The following is a 22,602-nucleotide window of genomic DNA, read 5'->3' on the forward strand; positions in this document are numbered from 1 at the left end:
GATTTATCGGATAGCCAGAAACATGATCCCAAATAAATGCTAAGGTCGTCTGTGCCTGCTGTTTGTGTAAATACCAGGGCAACTGTTTGCCATACCAACTTGAGAAGGCGATATCAGATGATTGTTTGCAGTTTGTTCAACTGCCCCCAAGTTGGCAAAAAAAGTAAATTAATGCAACTTTAGAGGGGCTCTATGGGAAATCCAGTGCTTATGAGTTGTCTGCAACATGGAGGTGGCTGAGCCTGCGCCTTGCAGCTAACTGTGCTAATCCCATGAACAGGACTAAACACAGCAACAGTGCTGATAGAGCTAATGGTGTTAGCCAGGGGGGAACCAGAGGGTAGGGGTGACACTACTGCAATGACACCATCCCAATCAATATCAGTGGTAACCATTGTATGAGCACAGTGCAAAGCTAGCCAGTAGGATACAAACGTGCACTTACACGCACATGCAGCCGGACCAGCTTATCACAACAAACTACAGAGAAGCTCAGATTACACCGACACACCGAGGTAGCTTGACTTCATTCTCTGCTCAGGACACCATTACTCCACTATATCTTCACATTGCATACAGTGGCTTGCTGCTATATTAAAGCTCTAAATGTTGCATGCAAAACATTTGATAAGCTAAAAGAAAAACTGGTTGTATTTCTACTTAAATTTTGCAAAAATACATTTCACGTTAAAAACAACCACAGCTCCAGCATGGATTGTCAAAGTCAAAAACAAAAAAGATAAAAACAGGTGTTATTGCTAATTGGATCAGCATTCACACTGGTAAAAAGCCTGTTCACTGCTATTTCTCACATCCTTGAAACACAGGTGTGCGCGCGCATTCCTGTGTTCGATTAGGGAGCTCTGGCTTTCCCCAAATGAGTCAAATTAAGGCTGGTCAATCGATCCACACATCCAGAGGTCAATGTGACCCAACTGAGGCAGGCATGAAAGAGCTTTTAAAGTGTTCGACCCTCGCCCGACATCCTTCTTAACCAGCAGATCTGAGAATAACAAGCATTCATTACACAGGCAATCACACACTCAACTGCACACACACTTTTATGTTCTCTCACGCACAGAGAACCACACACGCGTTTGTTCTAATGTCCCTACTTTCACATTCATACATATTTTATGTATATGCATTAGTTGTGCGTACTCATATGTGTGTCATCTCGAGTGTGGGGGTGCGCATGTGAACTTGAAGTGAATGAGACTCAGTCTTTGAAGCCAGTAATTGGCAACAGGCTGATTGTGAGGGTGTGGAGATGCATGCATGTGATGCCCCTATGTGTGTGTGCGCCTGCGTATGTGTGTATTAGTGCTTAATATCTACTTTGATCTGTGTAAAAGCATGTTTGAAGCCGCGAGTGAGATCCAAGCAAGCAACAGATTGTCATGCTGGTAATGGCAGAAGAGAGGAGTAGGGCACTGAAGAGAGAGAGGAGGATGTTAGGAGAAAGGAAAGGAACGGAAAGGAACGGAACGGAGCAACGATGAGAGAAAAGAGTAATGGCAATACAATACAGAGGAGGAAATGAGAAAAGTGTCAGTGGGCCCTTTAGGCTGTAGAGGCCAGAGAGGTTTGGTGGATTATCAGCAGACAGATGAATGGTGAAGTGTGTATGAATGTTTCATTCTACCTCTAGATTAGGCCTACATTAGAGAATGGATGTAATGAACGTGGCCCTGGGGCTGGGGGTTAATAACGGCTCTGCCTTTATAAAGACATGATCAGGGATCAGAGGGGAAACATAACTGATTGGATCCAGCCAGTGGAAAAGGACTCTCTGTATTAGTATTAATGATCATCCCAGAGCAGTAACAACATTAAAACTGGCTTTAGGAAGTATTAACCAAAGTCAGACTAAGATTAAATTTGATGCACACCTACATACACTCTTGAGAGGTGTTTGAAATATCAATATATATGATATGATAATTGTGTGAACAATATATTGGAAACATCTCTCAGCACTGAAACACTGATTTGGCTTTTTGTAGCATCAGGGTCCTACATGAATACAACGTTTTCTGCCAGAGTTGGATTCATTTGGATTTTTCACATGAGGGATTTTTCTATTTGTGTTTCTTCCTGTGTTATTTTCACTGGTTTGAAGTGGGCAGGGCTCTGTTGAGCAAATGTATCATACATTTCATGATAAGTGATGACTGTGGATGTTTTTCTAAACTGACTGACATTTTTCTAAAAGGACTTTTCAAGCAATTTCACTGTCATTGACAAATGTGTGGCAAGTAAAATTTGAGTTTTAACTCAGTTGGTGTGCTCCTGTGATGTCAATCATTTGATGCAAGGCGCATAAAACTCAGTCCAAGCTGCTTTTCTCATTTGATGTTACAACAAAATTATGCATGTTAAACATTTTTGTAAGTTTTCGTTCCAGCTCATGAAAGAACTGAAAAATAGCTGCGCTCTCTCCAGCACCAAATAAGAAGCAGCAAACTGGGTAGACAGTGAACATGAAGGGGAAGCCAGGGAGGCACAAGAATGTAAACAAGTCTCAGTTTTCTTGTACTGAAGGAGAAATTGGTGGAGTTGTAAAGTGTTAAGGAATTAGCCTTATTTTGCCATGTATCTGTATCTGCAAGAAAATTTAATTTTTGAAAAGGTATGCCTCTCAGTCCCACGGTCTCCTCACACTAAAATAGTGCAGCTAACCCACAGTGGCTGGTAGACAGTTCAGGCAACAAAACCCAAAATGTAAAGTTTTTACAAAACTACATCTTATCTTCATGGATTATATTGATGCCAAATTGACAAGGATACTGTCGACACAGGACGCCTCTCATCTTGTGTTTCTTAAGTTATGTGTTGTTGCGGGAATGTAAGGAATTGTTCATGTGTCATATTTCGTAAAGGGAGTTTGGCGTAATGGTTTCCACCAGCAGCAGCGTGGGAAATAATCTCAAAAGGAATCCAGTGATCCAAAATCCCTAGTCTTTGCAGAATCAGATAGTGTGTGACTCAAAATTCACATTGTTTTTAGATGTGAGAGGTTGTCAGATTTTAGTCTTAAAAAGTTTTTCAAAGGTGTATTTGTAGGAATATTCAATATTGTTATAAAGACACTTTTCAGGGACTTTAATCCGAGGGATTTTCTACACTCAGCGTGTGTGGGATATTCATTACATTGCATTTCATTTGTTTAGCTGACACTTTTATCCAAAGCAACTTATAAGTGCATTCATGCATGTGGGTACAACCCCAAAAGTGCAATAATCAAGCAATTACACCAGCTTCATCAAATACGCTGATCTTCAAGTGCCATTTAGAGACAAGAAGAGATTGTTTTTTGTTTTGCTTTATTATGGGCCGAGGTGCAGTCTGAAATGATGAGTTTTCAGTTTGTAATGGTAGATGTGTAGTTTCTGCTGTTCTAATGTCAATAGGGAGTTTGTTCCACCATTGAGGAGCCAGGACAGCAAACAATCAGGACTTAGTAGAGCGGTAGCTGGGCCGCCTTCATAGTGAGGGGGTAGCAAGCTGATTGACAGTAGCAGAGCGTTGTGGATGCTCCTAATTTCAGTACCTCATGAGGCTGGTAAGATGGTTGGTAAGTAGCTTTTGAATAAATGCTGTAGAAATTAAAAGGAGGCACCAAACAGCATATACAGCACCAAAAACTTGGTAGCTTGCATAACCAATTTCTCTGAATAGCAAGAGTGAGTGGGGCACTATGGGATACGCTCGTTAGCATATTCAAAATGACCATTACGTCTGTAAATCAGTTTCAACAAGAACTGACATTATCACTATCCTAAAAATGGCTGTTACATTAAAATGCATGGCTTGTCGCACCAAAGCAGTTCAATCACCAGAAGAAAATGTTGTCATTGTGCGTTTCTGCAAACTACTCAAACATTACATTATATTGTATGTTTCATACCTGTCATGGGATGGTGGATGGTGTGACACCTAGGTGGGATGGCTCATCCAGCCATGATTATGCCATTGAAACCTGGTGTCTGTTCCATCAACCATAACCAAGTGGTTTTTGTGCCTAAACATAACCATACATTAAAGTTTCAATGTATCCACGACACCATAATGTACAAGTGTTACACATCTGTGGTTTGCAGAATTGTACAATAACATTCATTCAGATTTATAATTTCACATATTATAGGTTAATAATTCTTTAGATTTTGACACGATATGCGTGTTTCCAAGCTTCAGGCAGACTGTCACATCAATGGCAGTTCAAAGTCAAAATGCTGGTTAGGTTGTTTTAATGAAATGTCTGTTCCTCCACCATGTATTCATACTTTAGTATAAAGTCTGTCATAATCTGGCTGAGCTTTGGTGTCACCACCTGGCCCCAGTCTTCATGAGATCTATATTTTTAATATATCCAGCATCAGTCGCTACTGCTACCGCAATGTGATGGCATTACAATTAGTGTTATGCAATGTCATGTATACAAGCAGAAGGTGTTTGATCACTCATCTAAACGAAAGTCCTATTTATTTAATCATGAACTGTCATGCAATGTCGTGTGCTCTCTCCATGCATGCCTACAGTAATAATGTAACACAGTGTCCAGGTGTTTTGTGATTCCTAATGAGCTACAAGCAAAATAGAAACTGCATAATAGCTCCCATGCAGCTGGGGACTGCACACTGCGATAGTGTAAGCCTTCCTCTAACTGACACTGGCAGTTTGACAGGTCTCGAACTGTGGCTTTGGTTAATCCCCATAATGTAATGTATGCAATCTCATAATGCATATTATACGTATGCTATTACGCAACACACAATCGGTATAATCTTCCCCCCAGCTTTCGATGGATAGGAAGTAATGGATATGTTTTGTTGACATTCATGAACACGCACACACTCTGCTCTCCCGGAGCGGGAGTCATATTGCAGATGTTCATATCCAGTATCTGCCAGCCTCCGTTTGTTTGTTTTTTGTCTGTGTGTGTGTGTGTGTGTGTGTGTGTGTTTATGTGTGCATGATGTTGAGAGGTACTGGCAGCATGGTGCTCAGACTTCCGTCCCTTGCTAATGTCACACTCGGAGAGGATAGCAGAGAGCCTGAGGGAGCTTGCAAGCTAAAGCACACACACACAAACACACACACACACACACACACACACACAGTTATAATGCATAAATAAATGAATATGAACATTGAGAACAAACATTTAAACTCACAGCAAGGCACCATGCTTCCATTCAGGCTGTTCTACAGTTTTCCTTCACACGTATGGATTAATTTTTGCTTCATTGACTCTTGACACACACTCACACACACACTTACATTCTTGACACACAATCACAGACACACTTACACAGTAGGCACTCTCCTGCATCTGTTGTTGACGTGCTGGGATGTCAATTTACGCTTGTTAAATGCATTGTGTCCTTTCAAAATACACTTACGTTTTCACAGGAAATGTACAGTCTCTGCTCGTTAGATGCATGCAGTCTTTTTCAAAAACGTACATCGTAAGAAAAACACCATGTATTTACATTTAAAGTATGTGGTTTGGTTTAGAAACTCAACATTCACACTGGAAGCAAACAGCATGCTCCTGGGTGAAAGTCCAGGGTTTGTTGGACACATCCACCTCCCCTCCCTCCTGCCTGCCTATAGGGACTTTCCAGCCTCATCAAAGTCAAAGTCAACTTTACTGTCAGTTCTGCCATATGCACAGTACACAGTGAGAGGCTTTAGTGATTGCATATATTTTGTTACGCCAATGCTTCTCATAACGCTGCAATCGGTATCTTACGCAGGCGTCCACTGACGTAGCGCCGGTATTTGACGACTTCTGTTTGTGTCCACTGCATCAACATCTGCTGCTGCCCAGTGTGTATTATACCGCCACAAAAGGTGCCTTTGTTCGTGGGTATCTAATGCACAGATTACTGACAAAGAGGCAGTATTTGACAAGTTTGGAATGAGAATCGTCTGTGTATTCCCCAGCCCCTTACCCTACCTTTAACCATTACAACTAAATGACTAAACCTAACCCTTACCCTAACCTTAACCAAAACCTAATTGTAGCCTGAACCTTAAAACCAAGTCTTCACCCTAAAACAGGTCTTTGAGGAATGAGCACTGCCCTCACTTTCCAAAAATGTCCTCACTCTGTGGCAGAAATATGTTTTTGGTCTTCACTATGTAGCAAGTACAAGAACACACACACATACACACACATACACACACACACACACACACACACACACACACACGTTTGTGCAAGCTGTTCATTTAAGTGTTATTTTCCTGCTGCTGGGCCCTGGTGACACATGCAGTCACATGGAGTTCACAACTAAAAGTCGTCAGACCATTTAAATGCACAAGTGACGTTCCATCACATACACCTATACATAGAAGCACTTTCTGGCCCTCGAACACACACACACACAGTGAACACCAGGCATCCTGAGGGAACGTCAGTCTTTGAGTGTTTGCACTACGCTCACCCTGGTCGCCTTTACACCTCCACCCAAAGCTTCTCTCCATTTTTATGTCACGGCCACTTGCAGTCGCTGAGGCGTTTATTCCGAGTGACTTGCAGTTGTAAGTACAAACCATACAAGAAATTTGAGGGGACCAGCTATCACTTTATGAATAAAGCTTCACAAACATAGGATTCAGCCAACTTGACTTGCTTATGAATCAGCATGTCGGCAACATCTTAGGACAACAGCATAGAAAGAAGGAGGCATTTGGACAAAATGCTACTGCTATACTGCAAGGGAGAAGACGTGTGAGGACGTTATATTCAGTTCAATTAATCTCCTCAAGCCATATTTCATAAGGAGTTGGCACTCACCTCCACTATTTCTCCTCCATTTCTTTAATTTCAAAAGTAAATACCCCTGTGGTGATGAGAAATCACTGCCTCTACGAACGAATGCCAAAAAGAGGTGTGTCAAACTGTGTGAGTGAGTGTGTGTGTGTGTTTGTGTGTGTGTGTGGACTTGTGAGCGCTGCCAAGAAGCAGTACAGTTTGATAACAGAGCAGATGGATAACACGAGCACGTTTGATTTGTTTGTGTTCAGGAAATGGGAGCAACAGAGCTGTGGTAAAACTAATGAAGTTAAATGGAACTGAGTCTTTCATTAGCACAAAGCTTTCCCGTATGATTAAAAAAAAAAAACATGGTGCCCTTTCTTTATTTCACAGGAGCAGCACAGAGAGGCAGTGAAAAACACTCCATGTGTGAAATGTATTTTCAATAAAGGGCATTATTTTCAGGTACCAAAATAAAAGATTAAAATGGCTTTATTTTCAGATTCATGCTGACACCCATGCCCTTTTAAAAATGGGTCACACTGAGGTCTGAGGGGCTTGGAGAGGACATGAAACTTCCACAAGCACAGGCACAAACTCGCTGGAAAAGCATGTGCAAAGAGAAATTGTGCATTTGCACAGCAGTGGCGTGTGTTTGAAAAAGCTGGAGATGTACAGTGTGTGTGTGAAAGAGAAAAATAGAGAAGCAGAGAGACCGCAATAGCATGACAGCAGAGTGGATTATGGTTATTTAGGAGCGCCTGTCGTCCTCTCCGGCATCATTATATTTTTCATTGTTTTCCCTGTCTATCGCTCTATCGCTCCTGATCCTCATCCCTTCTTGAAACCAATCAGAAAACCACTGGACATGACAATCCTTCCTCCACACACACACACATACAAAATACAAAACCACCCGCTCCGTCATGGCCGACACTTGCAAGATTTCAGAACCACACATGAATGCACTCGTGAGCACACCGTCACACACACACACACACACACATCGCATGCGGAAACACCCCGCAGTCATGCATGCAACGTGGCTGGACAGCTTGTATGTGTGTGGACTCTTATCAGATTATATAAGATAGGTTTGGGGTTATGGTGTTGGGACAGATTACTGGGCATGAGAAGGATAGAAACAGCCAGGACAGAAATGACTAGAACGAAACAGATGAGTAAATTAGGAAATATCATGTAAGTTTAAGCATTACAGGGCAGGACAGGATGGGATCTGTAATGACTGAAACGATGCGGAGCTGGGCAGAAAGAGACAGTAATAAGTGGAGTGATGGTGGAAATTGGACAGAGAGGAGACAGATGAAGGGTGAAGCAGAGGGGACAAAGGTAGTAAACAACTCATGAGTGGAGTGACAGACAGAAGAGGGCACCAGGTGAAGAGGCCAGAAAGAGTAATAGGGTGAACCAGGAAACAGAGGTGAAAGAGAGGAGAGGAAGCAAGACAGGGAGGGGGATTTAGAGATGTGAGAGGACAGAACGAGAGAGACATTGATAGAGAAAGACAGGCAGGAGTGAGAGTAAAAAGACAAGAGTGGAGGTGATCAGAAAAAAAAGATGTGGAAGTGGGAGCGCCTGTATAGGAGGAGAACACAAGAGCAAGGGGTAAAGAGGTGGAAGGAAACGAAAGTGACAGTAAAACGGAGGGGGGGGACAAAGAAATCTAAAAAATATATTCTAGTTCTACTGTCATAATAAATCACAGACCAACGCTGGGAGTATTTTCACCAGGAAAAACTGGACTTCTCAGCATACTATATGAAGAATATATGAAATATATGAAAATTTTAAAACTGCAATAATCAACATTTTTCAATTAAGTTCTAAGTAAGTTAAGTAAGAAGTTGCTCATAGTAACATAAAGAGGTGTGCACCTGAACCACATGACTTGGACTTGAGTCAGACTCAAGCCACAAATCGGACAACTTCAGAATGGACTTGACATAATCAAAGGTGACTTCCAGCTTAACTTGGACTCTAACAGCTGTGACTCGTGACTTCACCTGGACTTGAGCCTTTTGGTTTGATAATACTTGATACCTTCCTCCAAGCCAATCTGGGAAGAAAAGGTTATTGACATTTTTCCAATATGAGATGAGTTAAATACAACCAAAAAGGACAGAAACATACAAAATCTATTCTGTTGCTGCACCGGTTAATAGAGCTATATGCTATAAAAGTACAATGTCAGCACTACTTTAAGATTCAGTCGCGCTTGTTTTAATAAATAAATACATTTTTTGAAAGCATTCATGATTTTTTAGAATTTAATATACCAAACAAAAATGTAAATGCAACACCAGTTTCCACAGGTTTAAATTGACAATCTAAGACCTTTTTAATTCACTTGATATATTTCACTCAAAATTTTTGTTGCATATTATTAATCTGTTGCTAAAATGGCCTTACATTTGGCAAATAGCACATCATGATTTAAAGGACTCAAAACTTAAAGTTTAGGACTTGGGACTTGAGTTGGGACTTGAATTGTGATATACAAAACAATGACTTGGTCCCACCCATGGTGACGAACTGCAGAGAAATATCACTAACTCTGCAATACCGCTCAGCTCTACTGATCGCTTTAGCATCTGTCAGCTCGTTATTTTGGTACTAAGTCCCACAGTGTTAATGCTTCACTCACACTGCTCTCATCAACAGTGTTGCGAGCTGCAACTCGCGTCTGTTTTCAGTGGGTAAAAAAAGGAGATAAACCCACTGTACGCTACTTGGCCAGCACCAAACAGCAGGCACAAAGTTAGCAACTAGCTGTTGAACACACTGGAGCATTTAGCAGCTAGAGATAAAAGCAGAGCTAAAGGAGAGTGGCTATTTGATTTATGTTCATCAGGTGGCTAAAGGCACAACTCCAAATAAATGCTAATGGCAGTCTGTGACCGCTGGATGTGTAAATAGGTAATTGTTTGCTAACAGGTACAATATATCAAGTTAATATAATGTTTACAGCTCGTTCTGCTGCCCCTAAGTGGCAAAAAAAGAATCATCATATCATTCTTTTTCAGCATCTCCTCTTACCAGTTTAAGTATGGTGATTTCGAGTGGTTATATGGGAGTGTATGACCATCTTTTAGTGCTGACCTGAGGTTATTATTGCGTGCAGTGGAGCAGAAGGAAATACACATCATAATGCCATTCCAGCTTGTTTCAGTGGTTTGGGGCACAGGGGCAGTGTGGATGTATAGCTGTAATGTTAGGGCCATCTCACCGGATCTGCACTTGAGGCTCCACCTGGCTAAATCTGCTCTACACTCTAATTTGTGGATGAGGGCCGTACTCTAAAAGACATTTACCACACTGCTGAGCTGCTGATGTAAATTCTGGTAACATATAGACTATAGTTAGCAGTAATGAAGACTGGCTCAGTGTGTATGTTATGGCACTTAATTATGAACAGGGCATTATACAGTATATCCCTGTAAAATCCAACATGGACTTTTATTCTGAAGGGTACAGGGTAGCACTTGTTGCTAAGATATTTTTCTGGATGTAAACACTTACATTAGTTAAGTTAAGCCTTTTGTAAAGTTTACATACTGCATGTACTCAATGGTATTTATTGCAGGAAGTGTGGTACTCTACTCTACTTTACTGCCAGCATACACAGAAATATAGAGACAGACACAGGAGAGTTAAACTACAGGGAGGACAGAAAGTGAGACAGACACGGAGACAGGAGAGACAGAGAAAATTAAAGAGTGAAAGCTGTACAAACAGGGTGGAGAGGGAAGGAGGCAGAAAAATAACAGGGCAGAGAAGGGAGGTTAAGAGGTAGAGGGAGACACAAACTAAATGGAGAAATAAATCTGCGCTTTAGAAACAAGTGCTTCATCTGTTAGACCACCAGCAGCCTCTCCGAAGAGTGGCTCTCCTCAATTTTACTTTAACGCTCCAGAATCCTCCTTGAAAAACCGGGACACAATACTTTCTGCAGTGTTTTCTCTACATGAAACCCTTACCATTCAGAAAATGTATTCTTCATCAGTGCCCATTTTCACAGTTGATTGGATAAGTCTGTGATTGTCCGTTTCACATCAGGCATCCCATTCATGAATCTAAAGGAGCAGATTGTGCCGAATCTGGCCTCTGAGAGCAACAATGACAAAAGCGTTTTGTTTTTTTTTTTTTTCACTGTCTCTTCCTCTATCTCTCAGAAATCATAACCACCTTAGTCATTTTTCTCCACTTAGCACAGTCTCATGCTGCCAAGCGTCAAGCCATCCCTGAAATGTAATTTAAGGCAACAACATTGCTGACAACAATAACAGCATCTCTGGGACAGTCTGCCCTGTGAATCATTGCATACAGTTCACACACACACACACACACACACACACACACACACACAGGCAGGCAGATACAGACAGACAGACAGACAGTTACTATCTCTCACACACACTGTCGCTAGTTCAGGTGTGTGTAGGCTTTGCTTATTCATAAAACAAATGGCTCCGCACCACCTTGGAGCTTTCTATTCTTAGCAGCAGCAGGGCGAGCCGCTCTGCATATCAATGCCCAGCTCATCTTTAAACATCATCTGGTCGGGGTGATGGTGATGACGGTGCCATCAAGTGTGTTTGTGTCTGTTTGCAAAACATCTGTCAGTTTTAGGTTTTTATGTGTTAACTTTTAACATTTTGGGATTTTGGAGGATGTCTGTCTTGGTGTGTTGACTGTAACTGCATGTAAAGCCAAGGACTCAAGCACACTGAGATGACTGAGTGCAGCAGCAGCAGCAGTCATGTGGGATTGTAGCTACTCTTTAAAGATGAATGAGATAACCCAGTCGAGGTGTCCTGACAAATGGTCGTTCGTGCCCAATTCTGCAGAGAAATCCTCAGCCAGTCACGCATAAAGGCTCCCTTTTCCATTAAAGCTTTAATTAAAATGCATTTAACAGTATGAACACTGTTTTGAAAAATATAGGAATACTGATTACTGTTTAAATACTTTAATGCAAATAAAGCATCAGGACTGAGCCCAGTGTATGCTTTGAAGCGTGATGATGCAACTTTAGAAGTCTTACAAATTAAAAGTTTTCCAAGCTATAAACCTCACCATTGCTCATTTTAACATATTGAGGGATTTTACTGCTACAGCCCCACTTGGTCTGGAATAACCAATAGCTTTAGGTGGCTAATATTAGCAAATTTAAGTTATATTGCTGAATCGCTGGCATTACTGATTCAGTTTGTTGACTTAAAGGGGAACATCATATAAATGAAGGATTCCAATATGCTACTTCCATGGCCTAGAACAGTTCAATCAATATTTGTGAACATGAGCTACTCTCTCTCCAAGTCAGAAACCAGTACAATAAGTCTCAAACTTGTGATGTCATCAAGTATAAAGTCTGGAGTCTGATTTTGTGGACCCACAGAATGTTTGTTTCCTTTTTAAACCCAAATGAGCTTTATTCTGTTGTAGTGTTCTCAGCTCTGAAACAGAAAATGTACCCATCAAAGTGACCTCACAAATTCTAATCAGTTAATTATTGAGTCCAAGTGGATGTTTGTGCCAAAATTTAGGAAATTCCCTCAAGGCCTTCTTGAGATATCTCATTCAAAACAATGAGACAGATACAAGGTCATACTGACCCTGACCCGTTGTCCACTAAAATCTAATCAGTTTATCGTTGAGTCCAAGTGGACGTTTGTGCCAAATTTGAAGAAATTCCCTCTTGGGATATCGCACTCAAAAGACTGGGAGGGACAGCCCAAAAACATGCCATCGGCCATAATGCCATTGGCCACAGCTATCGCTGGCACGGAGGCCTGCTATGCCTGACTGTGATGGATTGTTGTTTGATTGATGAGCACTGGTTGAACTGATCCATCTGGAAACAAAGATATCTACATTTGCCACTTACCTTGGGGGATAAGTAAAATACAGCATGACATAACAAAACTAGCTTAGGAATGCAAGGTATACTGCTACTGTAATAAATATATTAAAGTGCATTTCCCCTTTGGCACTCCTCTCTCAGCAGCCACATTTATCATAAATGCTCATTCATAAACATATATATATATAATCTGGAGCTTTATGATTTTCACAATCCAAGAAGTTGTTGGTAACAAACAGTTTTTATGGCTGTGCTTTATAGAGAAAATAACTCCACTCTCTGTTGAATATGTTTAAATAAACTTTGCAAGGGGTTTGCTTTATGAGCTTGTGATTTAACACAAATACTGAGCAACCCAGTTGCCAGAAGATATTGCGGCAAATTTCTGCAAACCACAGATATGTAACATTTGTATATTTTATACATACATCAAAGTTTCTAAAGTGATGTAGTTCTTAGTCTCGCCACCAGACAATCAGAGATCTCCGCCTTCTGATAGTCTGGGGACACTCCTTTCTAAAGTGTGTTTAATACACCGGCGAAAACGGCCGGCAACAAAGCAACATCTCCTGCATTTTTGAAAAGGACACGCCTTCTCGGAAATGTGCGCTCCTCCTTTTCTCGTCCGCAAGGAAACAAACACACAGAGAGCTTGAAAATGGATGCCGAGAGATTTAACTCCGTTTTATCAAACGTGTGCTCATCCGTGAAAAAAATATTTTTTCCAGCGGATGTCTTAGTTACAACATTGAGCTAACTTGAGTAGTTTCATGTCGTATCCGACAACGGGAGGCTTTTAACAGATGACGTCCTGATGTTAGCTTTGCTGCTGCTGTTAGCTGTCCCTGTCAGCTGCAGCCACTGGTGCTTTCTAGACATCGTGATTTCCTAAAACTGAATAAATACCACACATAGCAACACAAAACTGCTTTGCTAGCTTAATCATGTTGTAACTAAGATATCCGCTGGAAAAGATATTTTTTCACGGACCGTTTAATGAGTTATTACCTATTACAGACACTGCTAACGGCTAACAGGGCTAACAGCTAACGGTTAGCCCAGCTAAACGTGCACACAGAAATAGTAATGTTTGTTCAATCATTGTGTTTATAGACTTTACAAACATTGGATTAGTCCAAACGGTGATACAGTGATGTGAAAAATATGATATATAGGCTATATATATATAGCTAAAAGCTCTGCTGGTTTTCTACCTGGAAGCATTTGTAAACAACAAGGTGATTGCCTCTATAGTCCGGCCAGACGGATGAGTCATGGCCTTGTAAAAGATTATGTTTGTTTCTTTTAGTTGGCGAGAATGTGTCACCGCAAACGCGACAAACACCCACTAACTTTGACGGCGTTTTCTGCAAGCACGGCTGAGCCATTTTGTACCGCTACACGTGTTTCTAGTCGGACTATGTTTACGAGCACAAGAGTTCAGCGAGCCACCGAAGGACTGCCCTGCAGATTTACTATTGGTTCTGCAATGCAGGGAGTTTTTTAAACTCTGAAATTGTATCCGCCCATCTAAACACAAAATCAGGGAGAAAGTCATCAGTTTTTAGTTAAGCAAAGCGTCTAAAGACTGACTATGTTCTTGACTGTCTATGTAGTTCTGATTACATATATCTGAGCTGACTTCTAGAGATGGAGAGGATGGTGGATGCCGTGACACCTAGCTGACAGACCACTGTAATACTGCAAGATCCTGACTGTCCTCTCTGATTTGGTCAATATGAAGACTAAGCAAAAATGGAGCATGCCGCATTCAGTGCTACAGGCTATTAACAAATCAGTTCATCATGTGCCGCTTTACCTCTGAAGGGCTAAGTGAGGTACATCAGAGCAGGGGCCAAATCAGTCTGCTGTGCAAGTGAGATCACTGTTGGTACATCAGAAACTGCCACCCAGCTTGGAAATCACACCATTTTGCAATAAACGTGTCAAATGAATCCCTCGATTGATGCTCTGGGAGTGATTGGAAACTGAGTGGGATGAATGATGTGAGAGACCCGGCCAACGTGTTTGGCCCCACGAGAGAAATCAGGGTGATATTAGGTCGGCACTACTCATCTTTATTGGTTTTCTAAACTCGGGGGGTTTTACATTCAGGATAAATCTGAAACTTATTGTGTTGCAGTTCTCTGTGTAAGTGATTATTGATTTTTTTAAGCAGAGTATTGATACTTGATTGAAGTTCATTTGGGGGCTCTAGATCACATTGTGTTAATCACATTTTCAACTCTTCCCTTATATCAAGTGTTTCCTAACAGTTTCTTGCTATATCAAGCTTTAAGTCGTTCTATATATTCCAGGTTTATGGCTAAATTTAACAAATTCCTGCACTGACTGTAAAGTTTTGGGTTTAATAGACTAGTTTGATGGTATAAGCACAACCCCTTGGCTTTCATTCACAGCAGACTCCAGTCCAAGCAAGTGTTGAGGTGCCAATATGTGATGTGGCATTTGGGCAGAGCCGGCAGCATTTTGGGCACTTTCCATGAATGTCAAACACTGCATAAAACAAAACAGGATAGGCCAACGACTTTGTGCCAAAGCCAGAGAAGAGATGAACACTATGATCTATCACTGTCCTCACATTCTATTGTTATAGGGACTTAATTAATCAACCTGTAGGCAGGACGCAGTGCTTTTTAATGTCTCGAGGGGGGACTCACTCTTAGGTCGCAGTAAGATTAAAATGCCTCTCAAAATCATCCTGATTAAAGTGGCAGTCTAAACTGATGAAGGAGATGGAGTGGAGTTTTTAAAATTTAGATTCAGGCCACTTTTCCTAACAAAACTAAATTAAAATGTAGTTGGCAAATGAGGTAGAAAGCTTAAGAGGAGAACTGAAAGTTTAATGATCCCTCTGGGGGAAAATGCTTAAGAAAACAGGCTGTACTGCACCGCATGCACCATATGGAGCAATGTGTTCAGTATTAAATGATATATTTTTTTTAAATCATAATAACTCTAATAAATGTGTAAACCATACAAATGAACTCATATTTTATGAAATTATTTAAAAGTCATTGAAAGTAAACTCATTATAAGATTTAGTTGAAGTTTTATTGGACTTATAAATTTTATTTTCTAAAATGCCTTCTTTCAAAAGTCTGTTTTTATTTCATAATTGCACTTTTACTCCATATTGCATCTTATTTCAATGACATATGAGCATGGATGTAAAACAATAACGAGATACCACATGCCTAGATGGTGCCTATTCATTCTAATGGATCTGCCCTCCTGGTGCATACAACAAAAAAAGTTTTCTAGCTTCCAGGTTCACTTCCGCTGTATGCAGCCCATTGAATATGCGCAGTAATGTTTTTCATATCCGCGAGTTCCCACTGCTGACAGACTTTACATCATGATGATGTCACAGATTTTTAAATTGCTTTTCTTGACTCCAGGTAAGTTTAACAAAGAGAGACACTATTACATTTACTATAGATATGACTGACTAAAATTACCATAATATCAGCAGCCCACCCTAGAGGCAGAAACATTATGATGTAATAGACTAGCATGTTTTAGTGAGTTTAATGCAAATTTTTGAAACAGCATATCAGCGCTATCATTACTCAAAGCCATTAGCCTATGTTTTGATGATGTACCATAACATTATCATGCAGGAATTTGCAGCCTCAAGAACTACAGGTCCTTGGAGGCTCACAACTTTTCTACCCGTGGTTAAGCAGTTAACACCATCTTGATAAAGCATTATATCCTTTTTGTTTAACCAGAAACAGCCCCAAAATCGCCATCACCAAACCCACCAGACTCCATTTAAATAATAGTTTTATCAAATATGGAGCCAGCATATTTTTCCACATGTATAGCACCTTTCTAGTCATCATCTCACCTCATCTTTTAACACTACATGTCACATTCACCCATTCACACACATTAACACACTGCACTCACACACTGATGGAACAGCCATCAGGAGCAATTTGGGGTTCAGTATCTTGCCCGAGGATACTTCGACACGCGGACTGGAGGAGCTGGGGATTGATGGATGACCCTCTCTACTACCCCCTGAGCCACAGCCATCCAAACTAAGCATCTAACTGGATGAATTAAGGGTTTATTTCAACCAAACCAGAGTTGGTGATTCTTGGAAAGACGAACCAAGACGGGTTCTGCGAGTTTTATTTTGTTTCTGTCAACTTTGAATAAGTGTGTTTTACAATGAATATGACTGTTTATTTAAATGGAGTCTGGTGGGTTTGATGATAGCGATTTGGGGGCTGTTTCTGGTTGAAAAAAGGATCTTACTCTTCAACAAAAAGGTCTATCTTTGAAGGAATCCTTTCCATAATGTTTTCAGACACTTAAAATAATAATCTGAGTGTGTCAGTTGCAAAAACAAGCACTTTCAGTGGGTATAAATTGACAGTGCAAACATGCCTTGAGTGTTTACATTGCAGCCTGGCCGCTGCTCTCACTCAAAACTAAACCAATTTCAAAAATTGTTCTCATTAATCATGTAGACACAGTTTCAGGCTGGGGGGAAAAAAACATTATGAGGACTAGTTTTAATGATTTCTTCAACCATTTTTCAGTGATTTGATTTATTTATTTATTTAGTTTATACAAATTACTCCATTTTATTTCAAATATCTATTGAACACTTTGGGGTCCATACTGATAATGGTCAATAGCTGAAAATTATGACTTTTGAAATCAATAAAGTCACCTCCATCAGGGTCTGTTTAAGGCCTGGAGGCCACAAGGGGACCATGAAAAGTAATTGGTTAGTGTTTAAAGATTTGAATTTTATGTCTCTCTTAATTAAAAACCTGAAACAATCATATAAATTATTGTCAACTGCCATTTCTCCTCTGATAACTTTTACAGAAGCCTCTTGGCTACATGATGCATTCTTCTTCCTCTTCTGTATTTCCTCTTTTTCTACTTCCCAGTCATTGTGAACATCATCTTCCTCCTGACACCATTCAGAATACAAGTCATCTATCTCCGGGGCCAACAACCCCCCTGCTGACAGCACTAACAGCATGTAACACACACACAAACACACACAGGAGAGAAGCGGATTATGACCACAGGGACTTTCCTGTCCCTCCCAGCCATTGGTCAGACACGCTATGCTGACAGTAGCGGGATCCCAGGGGTCAGTAATCGGTAACAACAAAAGGAACCAGAGACCAGTGCCAGCGATACACATAACCAGATTAACATGGACAAGAATAGAGGCCAAGATGTGGGGAACCACCTTCTCCAGCGGGGAAGGCAATGTGTTGTTTAAGTCATTAATGGATTAGTGGAGGATACAGTCACAGGAAGGGAAGCAACAGACAGAAAGAGAGTAAGTCGAGGATATTTTTGGCACCTGCACTAACACACAGAGCCTTAGCAGGTACAGAGGCAGCATGCATTATGTGCATACACAAAGCACACAGTTGCAAACTATAAATGTGACAGCCTGACCAAATCAATGTCAATATTGACATTTCTAGGATTAGGCCTCTGACAAAATAATGAATAAATGCATGTGGTTTTACTTCCAAACACCTGGTTTCTCTGGACCTGCAGTCATTTACAGACACAGCTCACCCAGGATGAATAACTGGATGGAACAAAATCAACACAGATGGCAGGGAAGCCCAAAACATACTGCTGCTGCGTCTGCGTCTGGGAGCACAAACATATACACAAAATGAGTGGGTTGTCTATTTCTTTTAATAAATTCAAACTCTAATGCCTACGGAAATTTACTCACAAAGTTCCACCTCGTCTCAGAAAGCTGTTTCTGTGTCATGGCCTATAAACCAAGACTTAACTTTAAAAAAAAGTGACCTTTTATTTTCCTTTAATCATTAAATCATGCAATCTTGCTGCCAGGAATACATTTTTGACCCTTCGCTTGTTGCTGAAAACAGCTTTGCACGTCTCCGAATTGTCCAAAAATGTTGCTTCATGTATCACCACCCTGCAGACGTGGCCCACATCGGCTCTTGCAGTCAGTAAATGCCCACTGGATAGTGGCAGCCAGCTAGACGGCATCAAAGCTGCTTAACACAAAGACATAGTTGCTGACGGAAGCTGAAAAATAGATATGAAAATTTATCTATAGCCTACATTATTTCTTAGACAGCTTGGGTGTTTGAATTATTGAGAGGGCGACATATCTTTATGTTAATTATTTATCTTTCATGAAAAAAGTCCTCATTATTATGATCATGCTGCCATTAGCTCAGCTCTTAGAAAATTACCACCACCATCACCATCCTGGTGCTGCCATTAGCTCAGCTGTCATAGAAAAAACTACCACCACAGTCATCATCATCATCATCATCTACCATCCCCAATTTTAGTGGCACTATTTCCATCTTCATCATGCTGCCCTTGACTGTAGCTATCATCATCATCATCATAAGAACTTCCATCACAACCATTTTAATCATCATCATCACTAGCGCCATCATCATTCTGCTCCCCCCTAATCATCATCAACACCACCAGCAACATCATCACCACCACCAGGACTATCATCATCCCCGGTACCTGCTCTTCCTCTCATCATCACCAGTATTATCAATCAATCAACCAATCAATCAAACTCTATTTGTTTCCTACAGGTTAGTGTGACTCAGAGTGCTTTGCAGATGATTGACAAGTTGATAATAAGACCATATAGCAGTAAACAATTTGAGAATCATTCACACGAGAAGTAAAAATGTGATGAAAATGTTATAATAATACCACTGAGAAAATACATCAACTAATACCACCACCATCTTCGTCATCATCACCACCATCATCATGACCAGCACCAACATCATCATCATCACTCCCAGCACTAAAAAAAGATCTTAAACAAGCCTTTAAACAGAACATCACTGCCTTAAAGATAATACTGTAATCTGTTTGAAATAACTCACATTCTCATATACATACTCTACTAGGCTGCAATTCCCCCCACTGCCTATCCATTCCTCTCTCGTGCACCCTGACCCGGTGCGCAGTGCCTCCAGACCCGAATGCGTTCACCATCCCTGACCCTGATCTCATCCTCCCTCACCGGCCACCGGCATCGCAGCCTGCGCGGTCCACCACCCCGCTCTGCCGGGTTATACCCCCGCAGCAGCTTAGTGGAAATGTCACTCACCGTTTTCCTGCGAGGCTCTCGAGTGGAGACCGCGCGCCGTGTCAATGCTTAATTGGAGCGGTACTAAAGCTGAAGGCGTCTCCCGGACAGGGCAGGGCTCTGCGGTGTTTCACACACCTGAGAGAGACCCCCGGTCAGTGCACGGCTGCCCGGTACATTTCCCTGAGATCTCTCCCTGAGCTATAGGATCACTTTCCGTTCGCCCTCCGCCTGATCTCACCCTGACAGGTTCCGTGCTCCTTAGTTACGCACGCATGCACCGACCTGTGTAAATTCCACCACCCGCTGCAATTAACGGGACTGTAAAAGTCCTCGCGCCTCACATATGTACACACTTCTTACACACACCGATTGTCTCCTGTCTGTCACACACACAGCTTACATATGGCAATAATGAAACAATCCTAATACATGGATGATAAATTAATACCATAACAATAGTAATACACACGTTGTTTGCGTCTTCTCACCGGATCGGTACTCTGGAAGAAGCCCTGGTCGGGATCCGTTCATTCATTCATTCACTCATCCCTCTATCTGTTCATCCTTGCCTCCGTTCCGTCTCTCATTCAGCAGCTGAATAAACGGGTCCTCTCCTCTGAAGCGGCGGCGGCGGTGACAGAGCACGCGCACTTCACCCGTTGGCTCGCTCGCGCGCTCTTGCGCCCTCCCCAGTCTCTCTCTCTCTCTCTCTCTCTCTCTCTCTGGCTAGGAGCATCTCCCCCCTCTCTTTCCCTCTCTCTGGCTTTCTAGTGCAGAGCAACAAGGCAGAGAGAGAGGGGGGGGGGAGACGTGGAGCTGAGACAGAAAGAAGAGAGAGAGATGGAGACTGAGGGAGGATGAGCTGATGTGAGCAGGAGTGGAGGGATAAGACAGAGAGCTAGACAGCGGCTATTACTGTGTGTGTTTGTGCCTGTGTGTGAGTGTGTGTTGGCCGGTGCAGGATGAATGTGAACCAAAGGAGCATGCACTCCCAGCAGCATCACCCGAGCACTGATAAAGGCAGATCATTGGAGGGAGAGAGGAGACAAGAGGAGAGCAAAGAACAGTCATAAGAAAAATTGTAGAAGTTCAGGGCTGCAAATTGTTTATCAGTTATTTTATCAAAGAATCAATTAACTGTTTACTGTGTGAAATGTAAAAAAATAAAAAACATCTTTCACTCTGCTCATTTCCTGCCCAGTTATCTAATAAAGGCATAACAGGCTTAGTCAAGTATCTGATAAGGTTGTTGATTAATTTTCTGTTGATGGACTAAACAGGTTTCAAATAAAGATATGCCATGATGGAAAAACTTGGCAACAAGTTGTTCCTCACAACCCAGTCACCAGTACAATTGTTAGCATTGTACATTTCTGTAAACCATGTATATATTTCTATGTTTTTCTGTAGCAGATACATTGAAACTTTACATTTCAATATCGCTGTGGTTAATTTGTGGGTTTAGACACAACCACTTGATTATGGGTAAGGAAAGCTCATGTTGTCTGTAAAAATAAAGCCCTTTCATGCCACTATCCCAACAGGAAACACAGTGGTGTCTCTGTTTGAAAAGAAAAAAAAAAACAAAATGCTTTTTTTGTCACTATCCTGGCAGGAAACACAGCGATGTCTGGTAAAAAACAATCGCCTTTCATGCCACTATCTTGATAGGAAACACAGTGATGTCTCTGTTTGAGAAAACAAAAACTTTTCGTGTCACTATCCCAGCAGGAAATGCAGCGATGTCTCAGTGATAAACAATCACCTTTGTGGCACTATCCAGGCAGGAAACACAACAATGTCTTGGTAAAAAACAGCCATCTTTCATGCCACAATCCCAGCAGGGGACACAGCAATGTTTCTGTAAAATGCACTCTTGTGCCACTATCCATGCAGGAAACACAGTGATGTGTCTGTAAAAAAACAATTGCTTTTTGTGCCATTATCCCACCGGAAAAAAACAGTAACAGGTTGCTATAAAACACCCACATTTGGTGACTAAAAAGTTGCTGGTAAAACAGCAATGGGTTGCTAAATAGCAGCCGGTTTTGTTGTTTGTTGGTCTTGACCAGTGGTCTGCAGCTTAGCAGGTGTCACACTCTGGCGACCGGACTGGAAATGAAACATCCCCTGTTTGCATTCAGCCAAAGGCTTTTTCTTTCATGTCGTTTCATGTCAGACCTCATCTTTCTCTCCTTTTATTTCCTTTCACTTCTTTACTTTATGCCTAATAAAGGCATTAAACTATTAATTGATTATTGAATTAAGTTGCTCATTTATTTTCTCTCCATGGACTAATATTTTCATACAAGTTTAGAATAAAGGTTTACTACTGTGAAAAGGTTGACAAAACCTTCACTAGAAGGAAGGTCAAAGATCAGCACGAAAAAAATCAAAATATCTCTACAGACACAGACAGTTCATATTTCTTGAATTGTGAATGAGTTTCACTGGAGACCTAAAATATGTTGTTTGGATGGGAATTTATTTGTGGATTGGATAAGTGCTGTTCCGCCTTGCCTCTCTACAGTGGAGGAGGCAAAGAAGAATAGCCTGCACTGAGATGAGATAGGGGGGTGAGAGATAGATGAGGGAGAGAAGGGCAGTGAGAACATTAGAAAAGTGGACAGGGAGAGAAAAAAAGAACAGAGGAGGAGAGGAAAGGATGAAGGCTAGAGAGGAGAAATTAGACAAGGAGGAGACTGGAAGGAGACTGGAGGGAGATGAGGCGGGAGAGGGCGGGAGGGATGAAGATGGGAAAGGAAGCGAGGAGAGAGAGGGGGGAGTGTCGGAGTGGATGTAAATAATGAGAGAGGGGAG

General features: G+C 41.4%; 1 protein-coding gene across 4 annotated transcripts in view; it reads right to left on the bottom strand.

The window, feature by feature from the left end:
- slc8a4b (solute carrier family 8 member 4b) overlaps window positions 1-20,485 on the bottom strand; it is a 124,238-nt gene extending 103,753 nt beyond the window's left edge. For 2 of the 4 annotated variants that reach the window (XM_033609316.2, XM_078163771.1), the window contains exon 1: window positions 20,252-20,485. The gene's annotated coding sequence lies outside the window, so the exon portion shown is untranslated. The remainder of the gene's footprint in view (window positions 1-20,251) is intronic. The other 2 variants (XM_033609317.2, XM_078163772.1) reach the window with 1 other exon arrangement.
- Window positions 20,486-22,602: the final 2,117 nt, after the last annotated feature.

This window comes from Epinephelus lanceolatus, chromosome 22 (genome assembly GCF_041903045.1).
Source record: "Epinephelus lanceolatus isolate andai-2023 chromosome 22, ASM4190304v1, whole genome shotgun sequence".
Lineage (NCBI taxonomy): Eukaryota > Metazoa > Chordata > Actinopteri > Perciformes > Serranidae > Epinephelus > Epinephelus lanceolatus.